Source organism: Myotis daubentonii, chromosome 14, assembly GCF_963259705.1.
Source record: "Myotis daubentonii chromosome 14, mMyoDau2.1, whole genome shotgun sequence".
NCBI classification, from domain to species: domain Eukaryota; kingdom Metazoa; phylum Chordata; class Mammalia; order Chiroptera; family Vespertilionidae; genus Myotis; species Myotis daubentonii.
In genome coordinates this window covers 8,294,276-8,314,328 of record NC_081853.1, presented here as the reverse complement: position 1 = coordinate 8,314,328, position 20,053 = coordinate 8,294,276, and the positions used below count along the sequence as shown (strand labels likewise).

The 20,053-nt window shown below is 42.3% G+C and overlaps 1 non-coding gene across 1 annotated transcript; it reads left to right on the top strand.

Moving 5' to 3' along the window:
- The first annotated feature begins 18,939 nt into the window (after window positions 1-18,939).
- On the top strand, window positions 18,940-19,153 carry LOC132215965 (small nucleolar RNA U3). Its single transcript, XR_009448656.1, has one exon. It is a non-coding gene; the product is annotated as a small nucleolar RNA U3 (small nucleolar RNA).
- Window positions 19,154-20,053: the final 900 nt, after the last annotated feature.

The following is a 20,053-nucleotide window of genomic DNA, read 5'->3' as shown; positions in this document are numbered from 1 at the left end:
CACACCTGGCCTAGGGCCCCCACACCTGGCCTAGGGCCCCCACACCTGGCCTAGGGTCCCCACACCTGGCCTAGGGTCTGTAAGTAATGGTCTCCTCCCTGCATGCCTCTCTATGACTGCAGTTGGGTATGTCCTTTGCTGTGAACACACCTGCAGAGACAAGAGCTCCCACACGATGGCAACAGGTAAGGACTCCCAACAGCCTGTAAGAAATGTCTACTGGCAGCGGGTGCTAAGGAACTTGGAAGGACAGTGATGTGACTTAAAACTCATTGCTGCCTGTGCTCTACTACCTGGCAGCCCTGCAGTGGCCGCCCCACCCCCAGCCGGCTCCCTGCAGCACCTCTGTGTTAGAGGGGCTTGAAGGTGAATGGGGAGGAGAGAGGGGTGTGGAACATGAACAGGATTCACAATTGCTGAGCTAAACAATTGAGACACAAACCTGCTTGCCCAGAATCAACATAAGAAAAGTAATCCCTGGGTTTCAGCCTCCATTCCCAGTAGGGGGGGCGTGCAGGAGGAAGCCAATCAATGATTCTCTCTCATCATTGATGTTTCAATCTCTCTCTCTTTCTCCCTTCCTCTCTCTGAAATCAATTAAAAAAAAAAAAGTAAGAAAAAGAAAAGAAAGAAAGGTAACCTCTGGCCCCAGCCAGTTTTGCTCAGTGGGTAGAGCATGGGCCTGCGGATCAAAGGGTCCCCCTAGGATTCCCGTCAAGGGCACGTACCCTGGTTCCTCCTGGCTGGGCCTTGGTTGGGGCTTGTGTAGGAGGCAATCAATCATGTGTTTCTCTCACATAGATGTTTCTCCCTGTCTTTCCTCTCTCTTCCATTCTCCCTAAACATCCATGGAAAAATATCCTTGGATGAAGATTAACAAAAAATCAAAATTAAAAGAAAAGTAACGTCTGAAAGGCCCCAGGGGGCCCGTCCTGCGGGCCTGTGGTTCTGGGCGCTATTCCCTTGATGGGGACCCCGACTCCACACACAGGAAGAGGGAGTATGTCTTTTACTGCCATATTTTCCTTCAAGAAAAGCTTCTCACCAATCGTTTCCATTTCAAAGGCAATTGTTCTGCAAGTAACTAAAATCTAGGAGTAAAATATGTCTTTTTTTTCCCTCAACAGGCCCTTTTATTTTTTTCCTGAGCCAGAACATAAGTATAACCCAGTCCTTGCCCAAGAACATTACATTAGCCGCGGAAGCACACCCACGCAGAGCGTTATTAACCCTCCAAGAAGCTCTCGCAGAATTTGATGAAAGCTGAAATGTATTTTCACAGATGGTTGTGCTATGGTATATTTGATTTGAAAAATATTAAACAAAGCAATACTCCATTTCTGTTTCATTCCCTGAAAGCAATTATTACATGAAAAGGTAGACAGGCAGGGCACAGTTAACAAACAAAGACTAAAGAGTTGTCATCGGCTTAGAAATGTTCTGGAAAATAAATGAGGGCCACTCGCCAATAATCTGACTATAAAATACAGAAATGAAAAACCTATATTGCGAACATACACATACCTATACCCCACATCACAATTTGAGGAGGCAAGAGATACATGGCCCAACATTGATTGTTTTTACAGGAATATGACAACTTCCCAAAGAAGAGAACCAGAACGTCTCTCCCTTCACATAAAAAGCAAAATACAGATGGAGAAAAATTCACTACTCTCAGAGCAAGATTCAATTAAAAAAATATGGCTGGCTTTGACAGGGCAAGTTCCAGGCATAGAGTGTTTTCATAGAAGTTGGTCCTAAAGGAAAGATTTGAGTGCTGCAAAAGTCTGCGGAGCTTCTCACGCCTGTCATATTTTCTCTGTAATACTAAACACGGATTTCCGCCTCCCTGGCTCATATATTTCCCCTAACTGGCCCCGCAAGGTGTTGTAATGCATTTAACAGTGTATTTCCTTTCAGAAAATCACATTGTATAATAGCTGCACGGTGGATACTGAATAATAATTAATACTGTCTAACAGCAGTATTGTTATGTACAGTGCTTTACCAAGGAGGGAGGGAGGGAGGGAGGGAGGGAGGGAGGGAGGGAGAGAGAGAGAGAGAGAGAGAGAGAGAGAGAGAGAGAGAGAGAGGAGAGCACGGGGTTAACTGACAGGATGAAACTATGGAAAGGAAGGCCAGAGGCAGCTCGGCACATGCCATGTCCATGACATGTGCAGGGACAGCACAAATGGCACTGTTTAAACAGAAGGCAATACTGACTCTGGGTTACCCGTGGTTTTTTTTCTTCAGAAACATTAAGCAGGAGCCTTGTCTCTGTGTTGTCCAAATGTGGAAGCCAACGAAAGGAAGCTCTGAGAGTCACACGGATTTTGAGCTCAAACTTCTGCACACGTTCCCCTCCACCTTGTCACCTTTCATCCACCTTGCAAAGTATCACTAAGGGTTTCTAGACATCAACTTCTGCACCTTGTTATCATGCCCAGGATGGCTGCCAGTGGGCAGGAAGGGAGCTCCGATAGCTAGGCTTGAATCCACTCATGGGGGCGTGATCACGCTGCCCATTGGCCTTATCGCTCATTCTTCAGTTAACTCTGTGACCCCTGGAAATCCAAAGAGGGCGCTTTCTCCAGTTTTCCACCCTTGACCTCAGGGCAGCAGGGCCTTTATTCTCTGTCCCCTCTTGCCCTTTGGAGATAATTGCCTACATTTGGGTGCCTATATTATATATGTTTCAACCTGTTCTCCAAACATTAACTGTTTGGGATTAAAATAGTTTCAAAGAAGCATTTTCAGCCTTTCCTTGAACTCCTGCCAATCTATGGCTCTGCACAGAAAGGAAAATGCTGAGCATTAAAAACAAAATGAGGATTAGTCAGAGGGAGATAATAAATAGCACATTACTGCATGTGGCAGAAGCAAAGAAGCAAAAAGAAAAGAGAGAGAGAAAAAAACAAAAATTTGTTTATATTTTAGTGGTTTAACCATGATGACCATTTGAGATCTTCGTAAAGGTAAGAGGAACATAGATTTGTGTCAAAGTAAGAAAAGATTGGAGAAAAGCTTTACCATGGAAATCCCAATCAGATCATTACTGCTGTTTATATAACCAGATTGAGAGTCAATTTAAGTACTCCCACATGCATTATTTGCAATCAAATATTAATGAAGGTAAGAAATGATGTAATAAATCATGATGAGGATGATAACAAAGCCAGAAGTTAGACTGAGGTCTGCAGGATCCAGTTCTCTTAATATAATGCTAACGAAGGGGTGGGGCGGATCTATGCAGACCTTTGTCCTCATCTCTGCAGGTTGGGTGCAGAATAGCTATAGGCTGCCACCTGGGAAGGGAGTCGTACAATAATAACAAACACCACCACCACAGCTCAATTCAATAAAAAAAAAAAAATTAAAAAACCCTAACCCTACGAAGCTGACGTACACATTTCAACCTCATGTTACAGATGAGAAAATCAAGGCACAGAGGGGGAGATTAAGCAACTTCCCAAAGATGACACTGTTAGATGGTGGAGCAAAGATTTAAACTCAAGCAGTGTAGCTCATAGAATCCCTCCGCAACCCACATTCTCTAGCTTGTATGAATGAGCTGGGAAAGGTGTAGCCTTTATATGTGTACCACTACAGAAGGAGGTATTTAGCCAGCCACTTATGTGTTCAACAAATACATATTGAGCATCCACTATGTTAATGCCAGGTGTTAATGCTGGAGACTGGCAGTTTCTTGATTCACAAGCAGATGAAATCCCTGCTCTTTTGGAATTTACAATCTGGTTGGGAAGATTGGGGGAAGATTCAGGCTGCCTACAAAGCTATGGAGGGAAGTACACTAGAAGGGGTCTGGAAGTTAAACATGCCTCAGAATTGACTGGAGGGCTTGTTAAGACACAGATTGCTGGGCCTCGTCCTCACAGTTTGTGGGGATGTGTGTAGGCCCCCAAATTTGCATTTGTGACAAGTTCCCAGATAAGGCTCATAACAGCTGGGGTAGGCGCTATGCTATGAGACCACTACTGTAAAGAGTTATCTGGTTGAGAGAAATGTTTGTTGTATGTTTGTTATGGGTAATCCTGTGTTTAGGAAAAAGAGACACTGACCTACTCAGATGTAATTGGAAGCCTGCCAGTGTCTCTCATCCTATCCTAAAACATCAATATGTCCCCTGGCATGGGTAAGACATCCAGCCACCAACAGCCATTCATTTGAAAGGAAAGTAACATATGAGGCCAGAGTATGATGTCTGGAGTACATTTTTGAGGAATGGGAAGGTAAGATATTGACACTCTAAAAGCCTGGGGTGCTAATGAAAAGAAGAAAATCATTACAGGGGAATTTTCTACCCATCAATCCAAGAATCAGTTTCATTTTTACAGATAATGATATACTACCTTTAATTGACATGATGACTAAAATTGCCTTCAATTTCTTGGGTCTGATTTCAACATAGTTGAAAAAAGGCCTACGTTATTCTCATCTATAAACGTAGGTTTTCCTGATTCGTGGCCTTCTTGAAAAGATTCATGGCAAGAGTGAAAGGAAGTATTGGGGAATGGGTCAATTTCTTTGAAAACCATATGTGGATGGAAAAAACAGCATTATCTGTGAGCAGCACAATTATCTATGTACACACATATATAAATTTCTTTCAAAAGAGAGTTGATAGGACAGAACAGGAGGGCTTCCAAAGCAGAAAGGAGCAACACGTGTTGGCATTTGGCTGACCTTCCTTCAGATCAAGCAGATGAATTTCTAACACCGGGGAAGTCATTTTGTGGTGCTCTGCACACAGCCTGTGCTAAAGCCAGGAAAGAGCATATCCAGTTGGGTAAATAAACATCCAACATTAAAGACAAATGCAAATGATTGGGAAAGTCATTCGGGAGTTCATCGTCTCTCCTATCAGCTATCTGGTTACCCATTCTTTGTCTTTGCCCGGGTAATTAAAAGCTAGCTAGTTTTGTTAGTAACCAAAATCTTAAGCTTTTACCCCACAGGCAAATTCTGACCAATAGATGTGACCGTTTAACTTGAATATCTTGCTCTTTGTTGCTGTGCCTTTGAGTGTTGAACTTGGATGCCTTACCTGGAGCACTTGCTCTCCTTTGCACACTTGCCCACAGCTCTGCAATATCTTTAGCCTGGATGGGTGACACCTTGAAGTTCCCAGCCAATTCCCTGGAGAGACTTGAGGTTTTGAGCTCGGTTATATAATGTACAAAATCTCCCTCAACTCCAGCATTACTTTCTAACTACTTCATGTTTTTTCTTCATTTCACTAGTGCGAGGACAGGTTTTTCCATAAAAGTTTTCATTATTGCTGGGTGAGTGATACAATACTATATGAAACTTTGGGAGGAAATAAGTTTCTCAGAAAAAGTGCAGAATTACCTTGCTGTCTGATTCATAGTACAGCCCAGATTGCAGATCTGTTTTCTATAGGCTTGGAAGTTTTGAGCTGATATAATAAAACATCAAGACTGGGAAGTGTCTTGATTTCAGCAAAATGGGCATATCACCACCAGGCATGAATTAGCCCAGAGAACACACACTAAGTGTTAGGAGGTTCACAGAGTGGCCTTTAAAAAAATTCGACTACTGAGAGAATGTGAGCTGCCTCGAGGCATGTGCATTTTTATTCTGAAGCGAATAGGAAATATGCGGTAGTAAAAGCAGAATTGCTAATTCAAAAGCAGCTAGAGATACTGAAACAGAAATTCATCCTACTTACCTAACTCTTAAAACTGGTAACAAAGCAAGGTGGGATGGAAAGCCAGCACTGAAAGGGAAATGGAATGGTGATGTTAAGAGTCTCTGACCAGTCACTGTGAAATCTGAAGTGTGGACACTTTAAGGAGATATAACAATACAGCTTTCAGGGGCAAAGACTAACAGCAAATGACTTTCCAAGGATGCTGAGGTCCTACTGGAGCCACTAAGGGCTGAAGCCATTTGTAGCTGGCACTCTCATTACAGACCAGGGGCTCTGCTCAGGCTGTCTCAGGCACTGTGCCATGGTTAGATGTTAAAAGCTAAACATATCTCCTGCTACCTTATCTATGCTGCTCATGTGACCATTTTCTTCAAAGATGATAGAAAAGCTTATTTTATCCCAGCTTCCATCTTTTTAATTGAATAGACTGAATTCTAGGAAGCAAATCTAGCCTCCAACTGTTAACTCTGTGGGTTTTCTCCTGGGGCGTATCGGACAGCTATGGGCATCACGACCGGGGCCTTTCCTCACTAATGAATGTGCTGGTGACTTTTGAGCTAACAGAGAATTGATCTGGCAGCTCAGTTTGACCATCATATACATCCCCAAGTCTATTTTGGATGGGAGAATATCCAAACATATTTCAACATCTGCTCTTAAATCTAAAACAAAAATGGTCTTAATCGAATTTCCAAGTCCAAAGTGCTTGTTTAATCTCATACCCAGTGCCTAGACAGAAAAGACTCAATCCGGATGTTTGCAAATGCCTTTGTGTGTTTAGTTGGGGCCAGGGTACAGGTGGCTTGCTCAGAGATCCTGTGGACTGTCGGTCCCTCCAAGGAGGAGAGACAGTAACGTTCCTCAAGTACCTTCTCACCACCGGGCCCTGAACTATTAGCCCTATGGTTATAATATGTACAATGTCACCTTCTTTGTGGGCCTTAGCTGACCACCCTATTTGAGACCACACCCCTCCTCCTTAATTTCTCTCCTTAGTTAGTATTTATCACTTTGCACTATACAATTTACATAGTTTGTTTACTTTCTGTCGTCTTCCACTAGAATACAGGCTTCATGACGGTACTCATTTTGCCTGTTTCTCCTGGTCTATATCTGGTGCCTAGAACTGTCTGGCAGGTAGTAGACACCCAAGAGTAGACACCCATTCAGCGTTGAATAAGTGAATGAATGAGTGAATATAAATCCTTATGGATATAACCTCGTTATCTTGTGTGCCAAAGGATTCTGAGTCAGGAGGGCATGGGCTGGAGCCCAGCTGTGCTGTTTATGGGTGAAGTAGCCTCAGACGAAGGACAAGCTCTGTGAGTCTCAGCATCTTCATCCCTGGAAGGCAGACAATGCTGGTTCCTTCCCCGTAAGGTTGTTGTAATGACAGAAAGGTTCATGCCCGGACCCCCTTTGGTGTGGTCTTTGGCACACTGTAGGACAGCGAACCTTTTGAGCTCGGAGTGTCAGCATTTTGAAAAACCCTAACTTAACTCTGGTGCCGTGTCACATATAGAGATTTTTTTGATATTTGCAACCATAGTAAAACAAAGATTTATATTTTCGATATTTATTTTATATATTTAAATGCCATTTAACAAAGAAAAATCAACCAAAAAAATGAGTTTGCATGTCACCTCTGACACACGTGTCATAGGTTCGCCATCACTGCTGTAGGTGTTCCAAAATTGTTGGCTGTTATTACTGCTGTTTTTTTTTAATTCTTAAACTATAAATGAGTGCAGAACAATAATTCAGTGGATGTACAGAATTCCACACCTGCTTATTTTTCTCCATCTTTTCTAAGAGCTCGGGCATAGGCTTGGGAGAAACTGATGGGTGAAGAAGCTGCCTTGCCCTTGCCCGTGTGCTAAAACTCCTGTCTTGGGGGCTGGGGGGCAGGGAGGGCTTCCCGCCGCCTGGGAGTTGTGTGCTTTGTGAATCAGTCGGGCGTTTGCAGCTCAGGCTGTCCACTGACTTTCTGAAGTCTGAAGTACACTTTAAAAGCACTTCTTTTGCTTTCTAGCTTTGAAAAGGAGGACATGGAGAGAGGCCTACCAGAGCCAAGCTCATATTTCAAGGCATGTCAGGAACCAAGATGGCTGCCGCACAGATAACCCCGGAAACGGATGTGGAACATTAGCCGAGGCAGCATCCCAACCAGGCCCACGCTGGGCTCCCCCACTCAGAACCCAGAGGAAAGGGAGCCACAGCGCAAACACGGGGACACAGAGTTCCCAGAGGAAGGAAGGCGCAGTCGCCCGGGACTCAGGGTTCCTGGAAGGAGTGGTAATGTCCTGGCATTGTGCTGCACGGGGGCTGTGTGGGCAGAAATGCTTCCAAATGATGCCTATTTTCCTGTTGCTTGTCCTCTATATTTAGCTGCTTGGTTAGTTAAGAGGGAAAGCTAGTTTTTAGAAGCACTTATTCTATGTCTAAGTGTTTATTTGGTCCTTTCAACAAGACATTGAAATAGGAAGTGCTTATTCGTGTGCCCATTTCACAGATGGGGTTCAAAGGTTAAGTCACTTATCTGTGTGCCCCCTTATCTGTGGTCACAAAACTAGTAAGTAGCGCAGGCAGAACTGGCCCCTGGTCTGTGTGATTTCAGCTCCTGCACACTTCAGTACCCCGCTCTCCACCAGAACACCACCAACTCCCCTGTGGCACCCTCACAGCTCCCTATACATTTTCTTCACAGCGTTGAACTTATTTTGTAAGTAAATATACTGTAAATATATGATTACTTGCCCAGCACCGGACTCAGTAGTGAACAGCACATCTTCTCGTCTTCTGGCATCACTATGTTTGCAGCCAGGGCACAGACCTAATTCGTGACAGAAACTCAGAAAATATCTGTTGAGTATGTGAATAAATACAAAGTGGACAGAAATTGAGATTTCAGGTTAAGATTGAAATTCAATTAGTTGTGTTTTTTTTAAATGAATAAAAAACACTCAAAACTCATTCATGCAGTAATTTTCCCCTTTTAAGGACAAAATCAATGTATAAGAGCTTTCAAATAACCCTTCTCATAGTTACTCCACAGCAACCTGGGAAACCCAAACAATTGTGTAATTTGTCTCTTTATTGGTTGACTCTTTCACAAAACAGCTGCTAGTACAGGGTGGGGCTAAAGTAGGTTGACAGTTTTGAGTCCTTGAAACAGTTTAAATTTTTGCATTATTTATTAATTATTGTATTTTCCATATGAATAACTGTAGACCTATTTTTGCCTCACCCTGTGTATACCCGTCTTGTACCCTCTTACCTCCTTACTTTTAGTCCTTAGTAGACACTCAACTGATATTTGTGGAGTGACCAATCAAAAATACTGCTGATCTCCTGTTGCCAATATTTGGATAAAAGTAAAAGTGGTGGTACCTTTATAGCAACATAAAACTTTTCCTAATCGATATGAATTTAGAGATCTTCAAAGAAAGTTACTTTGTGACTTTTAACATTCAAGACACACAGAACAAGGTCAACTCGACTGAAGGAGGAATGCCTGGTCATGAACCAGGCTAAAGAGAAACAGCCCCGCTGCTTTCGTTTCATTTTCCCAAACAAAGTTGGGAGGTAAACCACAGCTTCTGACCAGGGATTTAAACATTTGGAAAACTGGCTAAAATTGCTTACATGTAAACAGCAAGAGATTAATACTGTGCTTTTCAAACTGGCTTTAATGAGTTCTATGAGATTTCACCACACAAAAAGTTAAAATGACTGTTCTCAGGAATAAACAAAATGAAAGTAATGTAAAGTTAGCCTTCTCTCAGCAAACAAAGCAGAACAACAACAACAAAAACCTAAACCAGACTAAACACACAGAAAGCAAAAGAACAAAAGAATCTGGGAGGAGGGGCGTGGTGAAGACATAAGAATGGAGAAACGTGCTATGAAGTAGGAAGGGAAGCATTCCAGTAAAATGAAAAGAAATCCTAAACGAAGCACAGTGTAGGCATCAGGGAATGGTCAGAGACTAGATACAGAAGCAGAGGATTCAAGGTCCTGGCTGGTGAGGCAAAAGCTGCAATAATCCAATTTCAATTCTCGTCTCTGCTGTTTGTTTAATTTTATCCCCTCTGCAAATACAGAGACAGCTGTTTCCCTTTTGACACAATTATCTTTGTCTAGAAGCTTTCAAAATGTCCCTTTGAAAGGTTTGCAAATCTTACAAGAAGCCTGAACATATTAAGTGACATATCTTTGGGAGTTTAGACAAGGAAAGCATCTCACTCAGTGCTTGAATCTAAAAGCTTTGAACCTGAAAGCCAAAGGATCGGGGATGATGGAACAAAGCACTTGAACCCAGGAACTTATCTGATATTGGAATTCAATAACCCGACCATTAGCTTAATTATACTATCAGTGAAAATTGACCAGCAACCCATCAGACTATGATTACTGAGTTTTACCTAAGATATTCAGAATCTATAGTGAATTGGTGATGGACATTAAAATAAAAAATCAAGTAGATTCAGAACTAGTGGTCAGGTTGGCCATGTTAATTAAGAGACAGAAAGAGAAAAGTGAGGCCCTAGCCAGTCTGACTCAATGGATAGAATGTCAACCACTGGACGGAAGGATCCCAGGTTCAATTGTGATCAAGGGAACATACCCCAGTTGCAGGCTTGATCTCTGGCCCAGGTTGGGGCACATATGGGAGGCAACCAACCAATGTGTCTCTCTCACATCGCTGTTTCTCTCTGTGTGTCTCTCTCCTGCCCTTCCACTCTCTCTCTCTCTCTCTATATATATATATATATATATATATAAAGAAAAAGAAAAAAATTTCTTCAGATGAGGATCAATGAAACCAAACAAAAAGAGAGCGAAAAAAAACAAGGAAGTCAGCCAAGAGAGAAAAAAGATCAAAAGACACAAGAGGAACAGATCATGAACTTGACAAAAAGATTGAATGTGTGGCCCCAGGGAGATAGAAGTATCTACCATTCCTATTAACTTTCCACCTCCTGTCTCATGCAGACTCACTATCCAAGTCTGTGACAAATAAGTTATGGCCAATATTATTGTATTGAGCACATATTCATTGTATATACATTATTTCATTTCGTCCTCAAACAATACTGAAGTAAGGACTATTATTCTCATATGACAGATAGCAAAACTGAGGCTTAGAGACATTCAGTAATTTACCCACCCAAGTTTCATGATTAGTTCCTGGAAGCAATAATATTAAAACTCAGTTCTGTTTGATTCCAAAGCTGTCACTCTTAAACACAACTATACACTGCTGGTTGTATACTTAAGTTACCTTCCTCTTACTTTGAATCTTCACCCAAGATATGTTTTTATTTATTATTATTATTATTATTATTATTATTATTAGTGAGAGAAAGGGAGAGAGAGAGAGAGAGAGAGAGAGAGAGAGAGAGAGAGAGAGAGAGAGAGGTGAGAAACATCAATTGGTTGCCTTCCAATACATACCCAGCCTGGGGATTGAACCTGCAACCTAGGTATGTATCCTGACCTGGAATTGAACCCACAACCTTTTGGTGTATATAACAATTCTCCAGCCAACTGAGCCACCGAGCCAGGGCACCTTCCTCTTTTCTTGAACAAGACTGAGAGTTTCTTTTTTATAGAAATCAGCCTGATCCCTGATTAAGACAGAAATTAAAAAAAAAAAGTAAGACATTGAGCACTAGATACTGAGGTCATGACACAGAGGCAGTTCTGTGGCTCAAAGCCCCAGTGCCAACTATGGAAACAGTAAAATGATCAGGATTGTGGGTAGTGGTGGGAGGGAGGAGTAGGAGGAGCAAGGAAGATGTTCAGGTCAGTGAAACTACTCTGTCCAATACTGCAGTGTGCACACATGTCATCATACACTGTTCAAGTCCATAGAATGTATACCACCAAGAGTGAACCCAATGGAAACTACAGACTTTGGGTGAGAATGATATCTTGGTTCATTGATTGTAACAAATCCTCCATGCTGGGGGGAGTGGGGGGCGGGGGGAGAGGTGGCTGTGTGTGTGAGAGAGGAGACAGGGAGTAAATAGGATCTCTCCATACTTCCTATTCCATTTTGCTGTGGACTTAAAACTGTTCTAAAAATAGTTTATTCATTTTAAAAATTATTTTGGGGCATAAGAATTCTATTTTTAATATTATTTTTCTACTACACTTTCCTCATTTCTAGGTTTTTATATTCAGTGAGTTGGTTTGTATGAAGCACGCTTCTGACTAAACTTGGTGTTCTGTTGTTCTCCCCAGTGTTCTGACATTTTTTTAAAAGATAGAAAATCATTTCATGTAATTTTCAAAATTGTATAGGAGAAAGGGAGATGGAGTTACACTTTTAGTAATAAAACCAATGAAGCCCAGGAGGCCAGGTACTTACGTTTACTACTAAGGAAATGTCAGAGTCCATTCTCACTCGCCCAGTTCTTTGTGCGTCTATCTCCACAGCTGCCCAGCTGTATTTGGTGGACACAGCCTGACAACAGTCATGCTCTGCCCTATATCTCGCTTCTGTTCCTTGGATTGCCTTAATAAAGGGTGTCCCAAAATTCACGCAAGATTTGAATTTTGCGTGAGCATTAACAACAACGACAACAAAAAATAAAAGCCTAATTTTACTTGGTTTATTGAATCAGATTCTAATATCTGTTGCCCTTTGATTTCAATCCTTTCAATTTGATAAGCATTACCAAGTACCAATTATAGCCCAGGAGCAGGGACAATGAAGACCAATGAAGACACGGCTTTGAGTATGTGCCAGCAAAGCCGTGGAGGCCATTTACCTGATGTGCTATTTCATACATAACCCTATACTGTATACTTTAGGAATCAATAAAATATTTACAATTTTTAATTATAAACCTGTGTTTTCTATCAAAATTACTTCTTGCGTGAATTTTGGGACAGCCTTATACGTGAAGGCCCAAATGTTCATTTAACCGTGGTACTGGGTGTGCTTTTTGAACCAACTGTCTAAAGATATTTCTTGTTCCACACACTACATGTTCCACCTCATGTCTTTGGTTCTGTAAGATTTCTGTTGGAGAGAAATGAAGAGAAATGTGAAGGAAGGAGAATATCTGCTTTGGGCCAGTGGTGTGACCTTGAGCCAGGTCCTCACCTGATGAGTTTTAAGCCATATAACTTACATGACAGGGTAGGTAAGACAATGCAAAGCCCTCCCTTAGCCCCCGGGAGCACCTTCCGAGACCCCCATGGATGCCTGAACCTGGGGGGAGTCCTGAACACCATGCACTGCACTCCTTCCTGTACAGACACCGTTCCACTGAAAGGAAGCGCTCCCAGCTCTGTGGTGTATCCACATGGCCAGCATCCCTACTCTTGCACTTCAGGGCCTCTACGGAGTAACATGAGGGTCATTTGAACACAAGACTAGGACACCACAGCAGTCGATGGGCTGAGGCCGAGGTCTCCTAAGTGACTGGCCGCAGGGGCGATGCTGAGCCGGGGCGATGCTGAGCCGGGGCGATGCTGATCCCAGGCGCTGGGAAAGGGATGGGTCACGCCCCAAGTGGGGCGGACTGGGATGACCTGAGATTCCTACCACACCACTCAGAATGGTCCACAATTTACAACACGAATTGTTTATTTCTGGAATTTTCCACTTAATATCTTCCGACGGCGGTCACTGAAGTCAAGGAAAGCAAAACTCAGATGAGAGGGGCTACTGCGACAAGGCCGACTGAGAGACGCCATGGTGTCACTAGGGCCTTCACATGTTGGAGGGGCTGCCTGGACCTTAAGAACTGTTTCAAGGAGCGCCCCCTTCCACTCCTTCGGCTGAAGGAAGGAACCGCAAGCTTCCCGCTGCAGTCTGCAGGACCGCACACTGGAGGTCTGGTTCCTTTGATTCACAAAATAACAGAAGATGTGGGACAGCAAGACCAGAAGGCATTGCAGTGAACGGAGGTCGGAGGTACCCACTCTCTCCTGCCTCAGAATCTCCAGCCTCGGGCCCCTGTGCACAGGTGCATCAGCCCTGAGGAGTGGCGGGGGGTGGGTGGGGGGGGGATGCGGGAGGTAGGGGGCTAATGGGAGGCTGCGGCGGCATTGCTGCTGGGTCCCCGCCACACAGCGGGGCTGACTACTGTAAAGAGAAGGTGCTTCTTCCCCTTTAACTCAGCGTGCCTGGTCGGTTGCTTGTCCCAGTCTTGCATTCTTCGGTTTCTAACTTTAGAGGCAAGTTTGTCACAGCCTATTTACAGGCACATACACATTCATGTGAAAAAAAACAACATTTCCTAAACGAATAATGCTTAACCAAATGAGACTTTCAACAGAGAGCATGTAGGTATTCAGTCAATGTTCTCTACCCCAGCAGGTGAGCAACTTGTCTCTAAGGAGGGTGCCCAGCTTGTCCCGCCTCCAGCAGGTGAGCAGCCTGTCTGTAAGGCGGTGGTTCTCAACCTTGGCTGCACATTAGAATCACCTGGGAATCTTTTTAAAATCCTGATTTCTGGGCCTCATCAGGATTTTTAAAAGATTCCCAGGTGATTCTAATGTGCAGCCAAGGTTGAGAACCACTGCTCTAAGGAGAGATGCCCAGCTTGGGAACATTTGCTGTAATTTGTGGTCATCAGCTCCTCATGGAAGGAAATAAAACCACAAAGCCAAGCCAGGTGTCTCCAACCCAAACTAGAGAATTTTCTGGTATCAGGGGGTTGGGGTGCATGGCCCTAAGGAGCAATGGCCAGAAATTGTACCCAAAGGGGTGGCTGGGGTCATTCCCCATCTAGGACCACTATGTGGGCAGTGGCCATCAAGGCATAGTGGTGCAGTGGAGAGAGAAACCCAGAGATGAGTGAAGGGTGTCCTGGTGAGCAGGGGGCTACCACAGCAGCCATGACACCCTGGGTAGTTCTGCAGACACTTTGGCACTAGGAGATTCCAGTGCGGGGGGAGCAGAGGAAGCGCGGGCATCATACAGCATGTGGTGTCTGGGGGAGTGGTAACAAATGGAGGCACGAGGCCTAATGAGAGAGTAACTAGAAACTAGGGAGACCCTAGAGTTTGTGGTCTAAACGAGGCTAGGACAATTTCGGGAAAGTGGGCACTGTTAATAATTATATCAGGCATAAACTGAACTGTCTTGGGCAACTTGGGACATAAGGACTCTCTACCGAAAGCAAACAGTTGGCCTTGATCAAGACATTGAGACTAAGAGTTAGGACATGGGGTCAACTGCCCTAGTCCAAACACATGCACTGCTGCTTGCTGGCTGGGACCTTGGGCGGATGTTTCACGGCTCTGGGCTGAGCCTTCCCGCTGGCAGCAGTCGAACCTGCAGAGCAGACTGTGGGTGGGTCTAAGGGAGTTATTTAAAGGGCTGAGCACGGTGCCTGGCACATGGGCATCACTTGATAACAACAAGGTTATTATCATAAGTTTATTAAGTGCTTTCATACATACGGTGCTTGGGATCCCAGCTGAGAAATATTTCATTCAAATGGTTGGGGGAAGGAGATGAAGGAGAAAAATGTTCCTAGAGCCCTGGCTGGTGGCCCATCTGGTTGGAGCATCATCCTGTTCACCAGACAAGACTGTGGTTGGATCCCCAGTCGGGGTGAGTATGGGAGACAGGGCAGCAAATGATCGATGTTTCTCTCTCACATCAATCTCTCTCTCTCTCTCTCTCTCTCTCTCTCTCTCTCTCTCTAAAATCAATAAACATATCTTCAGATGAGGATTAAAAAATGTTTTTCCTAAAAAAAAGTGACATAATACTTCATAGATTATGACAAACAAAAATCTCAATTCCAATTTCACTAAGAAAAGATTTTTTAATTGAGTGGCTACTTCACCAAGTGTGAAGTAAGGTTATGGATGCAATTTTTTTATTATCTTGTTTATAAATATAAATGTACCATATTCCAGATAACAGTGGGAAACATTAAGCTCTTGTTGAAAGAATTTCTATGCCTGGTAGGTTCAGCATTTCAACACTCACACTTCGGTGCTCTCCCCTGTCATTAAAGCAGGAGACCCTAGATGACCGACAGCCTGGTAGCTGGAGTACCGGCTACCCTGAAGTACGTGAAATCTTCCTCTTTCATTTCAGCATTTCAGAAACTCGATCTGATTTTCCATCGTTTTTATTATTTAGCCTCTTCAGTTTATGAGCATTCACTCTGATAACACTAAAATTCAGCCGTGCCCTGGCCGGGTGGCTCGCTTGGTTGGAGTGTCACCCTATATACCAAAAGGTTGTGGGCTTGATTCTAGTCAGGGCACCTGTGGGAGGCAACAGATCAATGTTTCTCTCTCTCTCTCTCTCTCTCTCTCTCTCTCTCTCTCTCTCTCTCTATCCCCCCCCACACACACACACCCCTTATTCTCTAAAATCAATAATATCCTCAGGTGAGGATTTAAAAAAATCAGCCCTGATGATGGGCAGTGTTTATGAAGCGGTTCTTGTGCGCCAGCTGGAATGTTCCATGCTTTTTGAAAATTATTTTAGTGAGTCTATGAGGTTGAGACGATGTCATCCCCAATTTACAGGATGCGCACTGAGGCCCAAGAGTGGTGTAGTGAACCACCCTGGTCACTGAGCGAGGAATCCAATCTAATTCAGTCTTACAGCAAGCTCAGGCTCCTGGACCTGAGCACAGTAACTGGACCCCGCAGTGGGCTGCTGCCTGTGTCAAGTGCTATCCCAAGTAGACCTAGATGCAAACTTTAGCTAGTTTTCTCCTAGACCAGTACTTTTGGAATCACAAATAGATCTCTCCCCAGTTCTGTCATGCCCTCGCTGCCCTTCCCCCACCAAATCTCACTCTGGAAGGTTTTGCTTAAAATCTGCTATTCCCTCTACAGCAATTCCCCTGCCTTACAGAATGTTCTCTCCCTGGCCATTAAAAGAAGGTATCTATTTGATTTTAATCACTCTCCATACAACCCCAGCTTAAGGGGATACAGGTAAAAACAAGAAAAGGAGTCAGCTGAAAAGACAAAGTTCTTGGCTCCAAGTTGAAAACAATTCTGAACACTCCGTATCTGAAAAACATGCACATGATTCCTGGGAGGGACTTGGAAAAGAGCTTTCTTCTTATTCTTACAGTAATATGTCAACTGTCAGCCTCTTAACATTGCAGGGTTAAAGATACACGCTGTTCTGGTTACGAAGGTGTGTTCTTAAGGGTACATCTGCAGCGAGTTATGACTACTTGAAAATCAGTCCTTGCAAATTTCACCTATGTTTAAAATCCAGCATTTATGTGTGTTTTAGGAGGCATATAAAATAATCTTAAATGAGATAATATGTATAAAAATCAGTGAAAAGTTGAGAGCTGCTTATAAATGCAAGTATTGTCATTATTGGAAGAACATGACTTTGTAACCATGTCAACCTTTTACACAGTATTCTCCTGGAGAAATGAGTTAGGGCCTAACCGTTAGGCTATTCAAACTATTCCAGTAAGTCAGGCTTTAAATGAAACACAGCCAGGCATTATTTTCATATCTCTTGTTTTCCTTCTCAGAGTGTTGACATATTTCCAATCAGTGAATGAATACATACGATGCTCAAATGAAACATGTGGCTTTCTCTCCCCAGATCACTGTCACCAGTTGTCTGTAATACAGCTGATTGGATAAGAAATACAGGAAATAACTCTTTCTTATTATCTGTACAACCTTTTCAGCTCAGTCCCACTAATTGGAACATTTCAACTGAATCTGTGTTGATGTTTTTCTTTCTGCTCTCTCTGATAAAATTCATTGTTAAGCCAATGAAAATATAAATAAGAGTTCAGAAGAGAAAGTTAACAATACTTTTTTTTTGTTTTGAATACATCCTAATGCAAAAGATCAAGAAATACTGTATAATAATTAAATATACTCAATCACATAGTACCTAAACTTTTATACCTCTTTAAAAAGAATTTGTAGTGGATGCCTATAGGTTTACAATATCTATAGTATGCTCAGTTAATCAATCTTTCTTCAAATGATATTATACTGTATTACATGGCATGCAAGATGGCATTTAAATTGCTTTCCTTATTTAATAGGTGGAAGTGAAAATATTAGAGATACAGTGCTCTACATTTCTCTCTATTTTCATTAATTCAGACTGACCAGTGGCTTTCCATCCCTTTACTCTTAGCTTATTCTTTGATTCAAAAATGTTCTATGACTTGATTTGGGGGATGGTTACATGGGTGAACACATATGTAAAAATTCATTGTGTACTTTATTATGTGTATGCTATACCACAATTTTTAAAATGTAATGCACAATTTAAGTCTTTTATAAAATATTTTTTATTGATTTCAGAGAGGAAGGGAGATGAAAAGAGAGAGAGAAAGAGAAAGAGAGAAACATCAATGATGAGAGAGAATCATTGATTGGCTGTCTCCTGAATGCCCCACACTGGGGATGGAGCCCACAACTTGGGTATGTGCCCTGACCTGGAATCAAACTGTGACCTCTTGGTTCATAGGTTGCTGCTCAATCACTGAGCCACACCAGCCAGCCACAATCTAAGTCTTTATTTTTGTTCTCCCAGAAGGCAGTGCCACATTACAGAAAAAAAATGGCTACAGCATATTTTGAAGGCTGTCTGGGCTCTCTGTGTCAAAACTCAGAGCTCAAGAGGCTGAGTCTCTGTTGGTCAGTCATCATCACTCTAATCCTAAAATGCCTTTTCATCCCAGCCAGCTTACAGATGCCGTCTATTGCTCAGAAAAGCCAGTCACATCAAGGACATTGCATCTTAACCAATGAAACAATAACTTACAGCCCACCGCAACTGAAAGTTGGTGGCAGATATTTTGTATTCTAGTCAGGTATGAAGAATCCATCTAATTAATGATGGGAAATCTCAGCCAATTGAGAATTATTCACATTTACCGTTTCATTGACTACCCACTGCATGTTCATTATGTGCCAGACTCTGTGCAGAAATGCACAGTGATTACTCCTAGGAGCTCACTGCATTTGGGGATATACAAGCAATTACAATGCAGCAACATGGTAAGTGTAGAACAGGGGGCATTGCAAAGTGCCATCGCAGGGCAGAGTTGGGGCTCTCCTCAAGTTGGAGAAGAGCAAAGGGCAATGAATATGAAAGTCTTTTTAGAGGATATGAAACATGATCGTTGAAAATAATCTATCAATCTAATGCAAAATTCTTAATTTCCATCTTCTTCCACTTCTAAACATAGTTCTCCTGTATTAGACTTACCTTAGTTACACCATTATTCTTTTAGTTGTTAAAATAAAAAATAAAGACTATACTTTCAGGGATCATTTCTATAGTTCGTTACTAGAGAAGTTTCTCTGATCGTGTAGAGCACCCGAAACCACGAGGAGGAGGCGCAGCGTTCTCTCCTGAGCGTGAAGCCGGCTCTTGGTGTTGCTTTTGCAGCTGCCACTTGCCATTGATGATCGTTCTTGTCTTCTTTCGGGAAGGCAAGAGGGAGAGGACGCAGTCTGAGTGGTAAAAAAAAAAAATAAATAAAAAAAATAAAAAAAAATAAAAAATATATATATAGGAGTCCCTAAAGGGGTACAAAGAATTGTTTGGGATTGGTAGAAATAGTCTATATTCCTGTACTGTGGCAGTGGTTTCAAAGGTATATGCATCTGTCTACACTCATCTAGTTGAACACTTTAAAAGGATGAAGTTTAATCAATAAAGTTTATTAAGAATCTAAGCGTTTTCCTTGATTAATTCTTTTCTCTCATCACAAGCTTATCCACAACTGCAAACCATTTGATATCTAAAAAAACAATCCCAATCTATCCACTCATCTTCTTTGTTACCACTTTTGTCCAACCCACCACCACATGTGGCCTGGATGACTGTGGCAGCCTCATAACTATTCTTCTACCTTTATTCTTGGTCTTTATAATCGACTCTCTACATCTATTTATAATGTAAATCTGGTCATCTTATATATTTGCTTTAAACTCTCAAAGGGCTTTCAATCACACTTAGAATAAAACTCAGATTCTTTACTGGGGCCTTTAAGGTGTTGGCTGAACAATTCTAAAAGTTTTGGTCTCAGGACTCTCTTATACTCTTAAAAATTAGTGGGAAATCCAAAGAGTTGGGTTATATTTATTGATACCATATTAGAAATTAAAGCTGAAATATTTTTATGCCTATTGTGATACAACTTTCAGTGGTTGCTCTAGAATTTACATTATATATCTGTAGTCTACCGTCAAATAATATATGTTTCACATGGCAGGAAAGGAACTTAAAACAGTGTCTTCTAGGTCCTTTCTCCCCTTCTTTTACTATTGTTTTATACATTTTACATATTTATACATTTTATACATATATGGTTTAAATATTCAATGTATTATTACTTGCTTTAGAGAGTTATCTTTTAA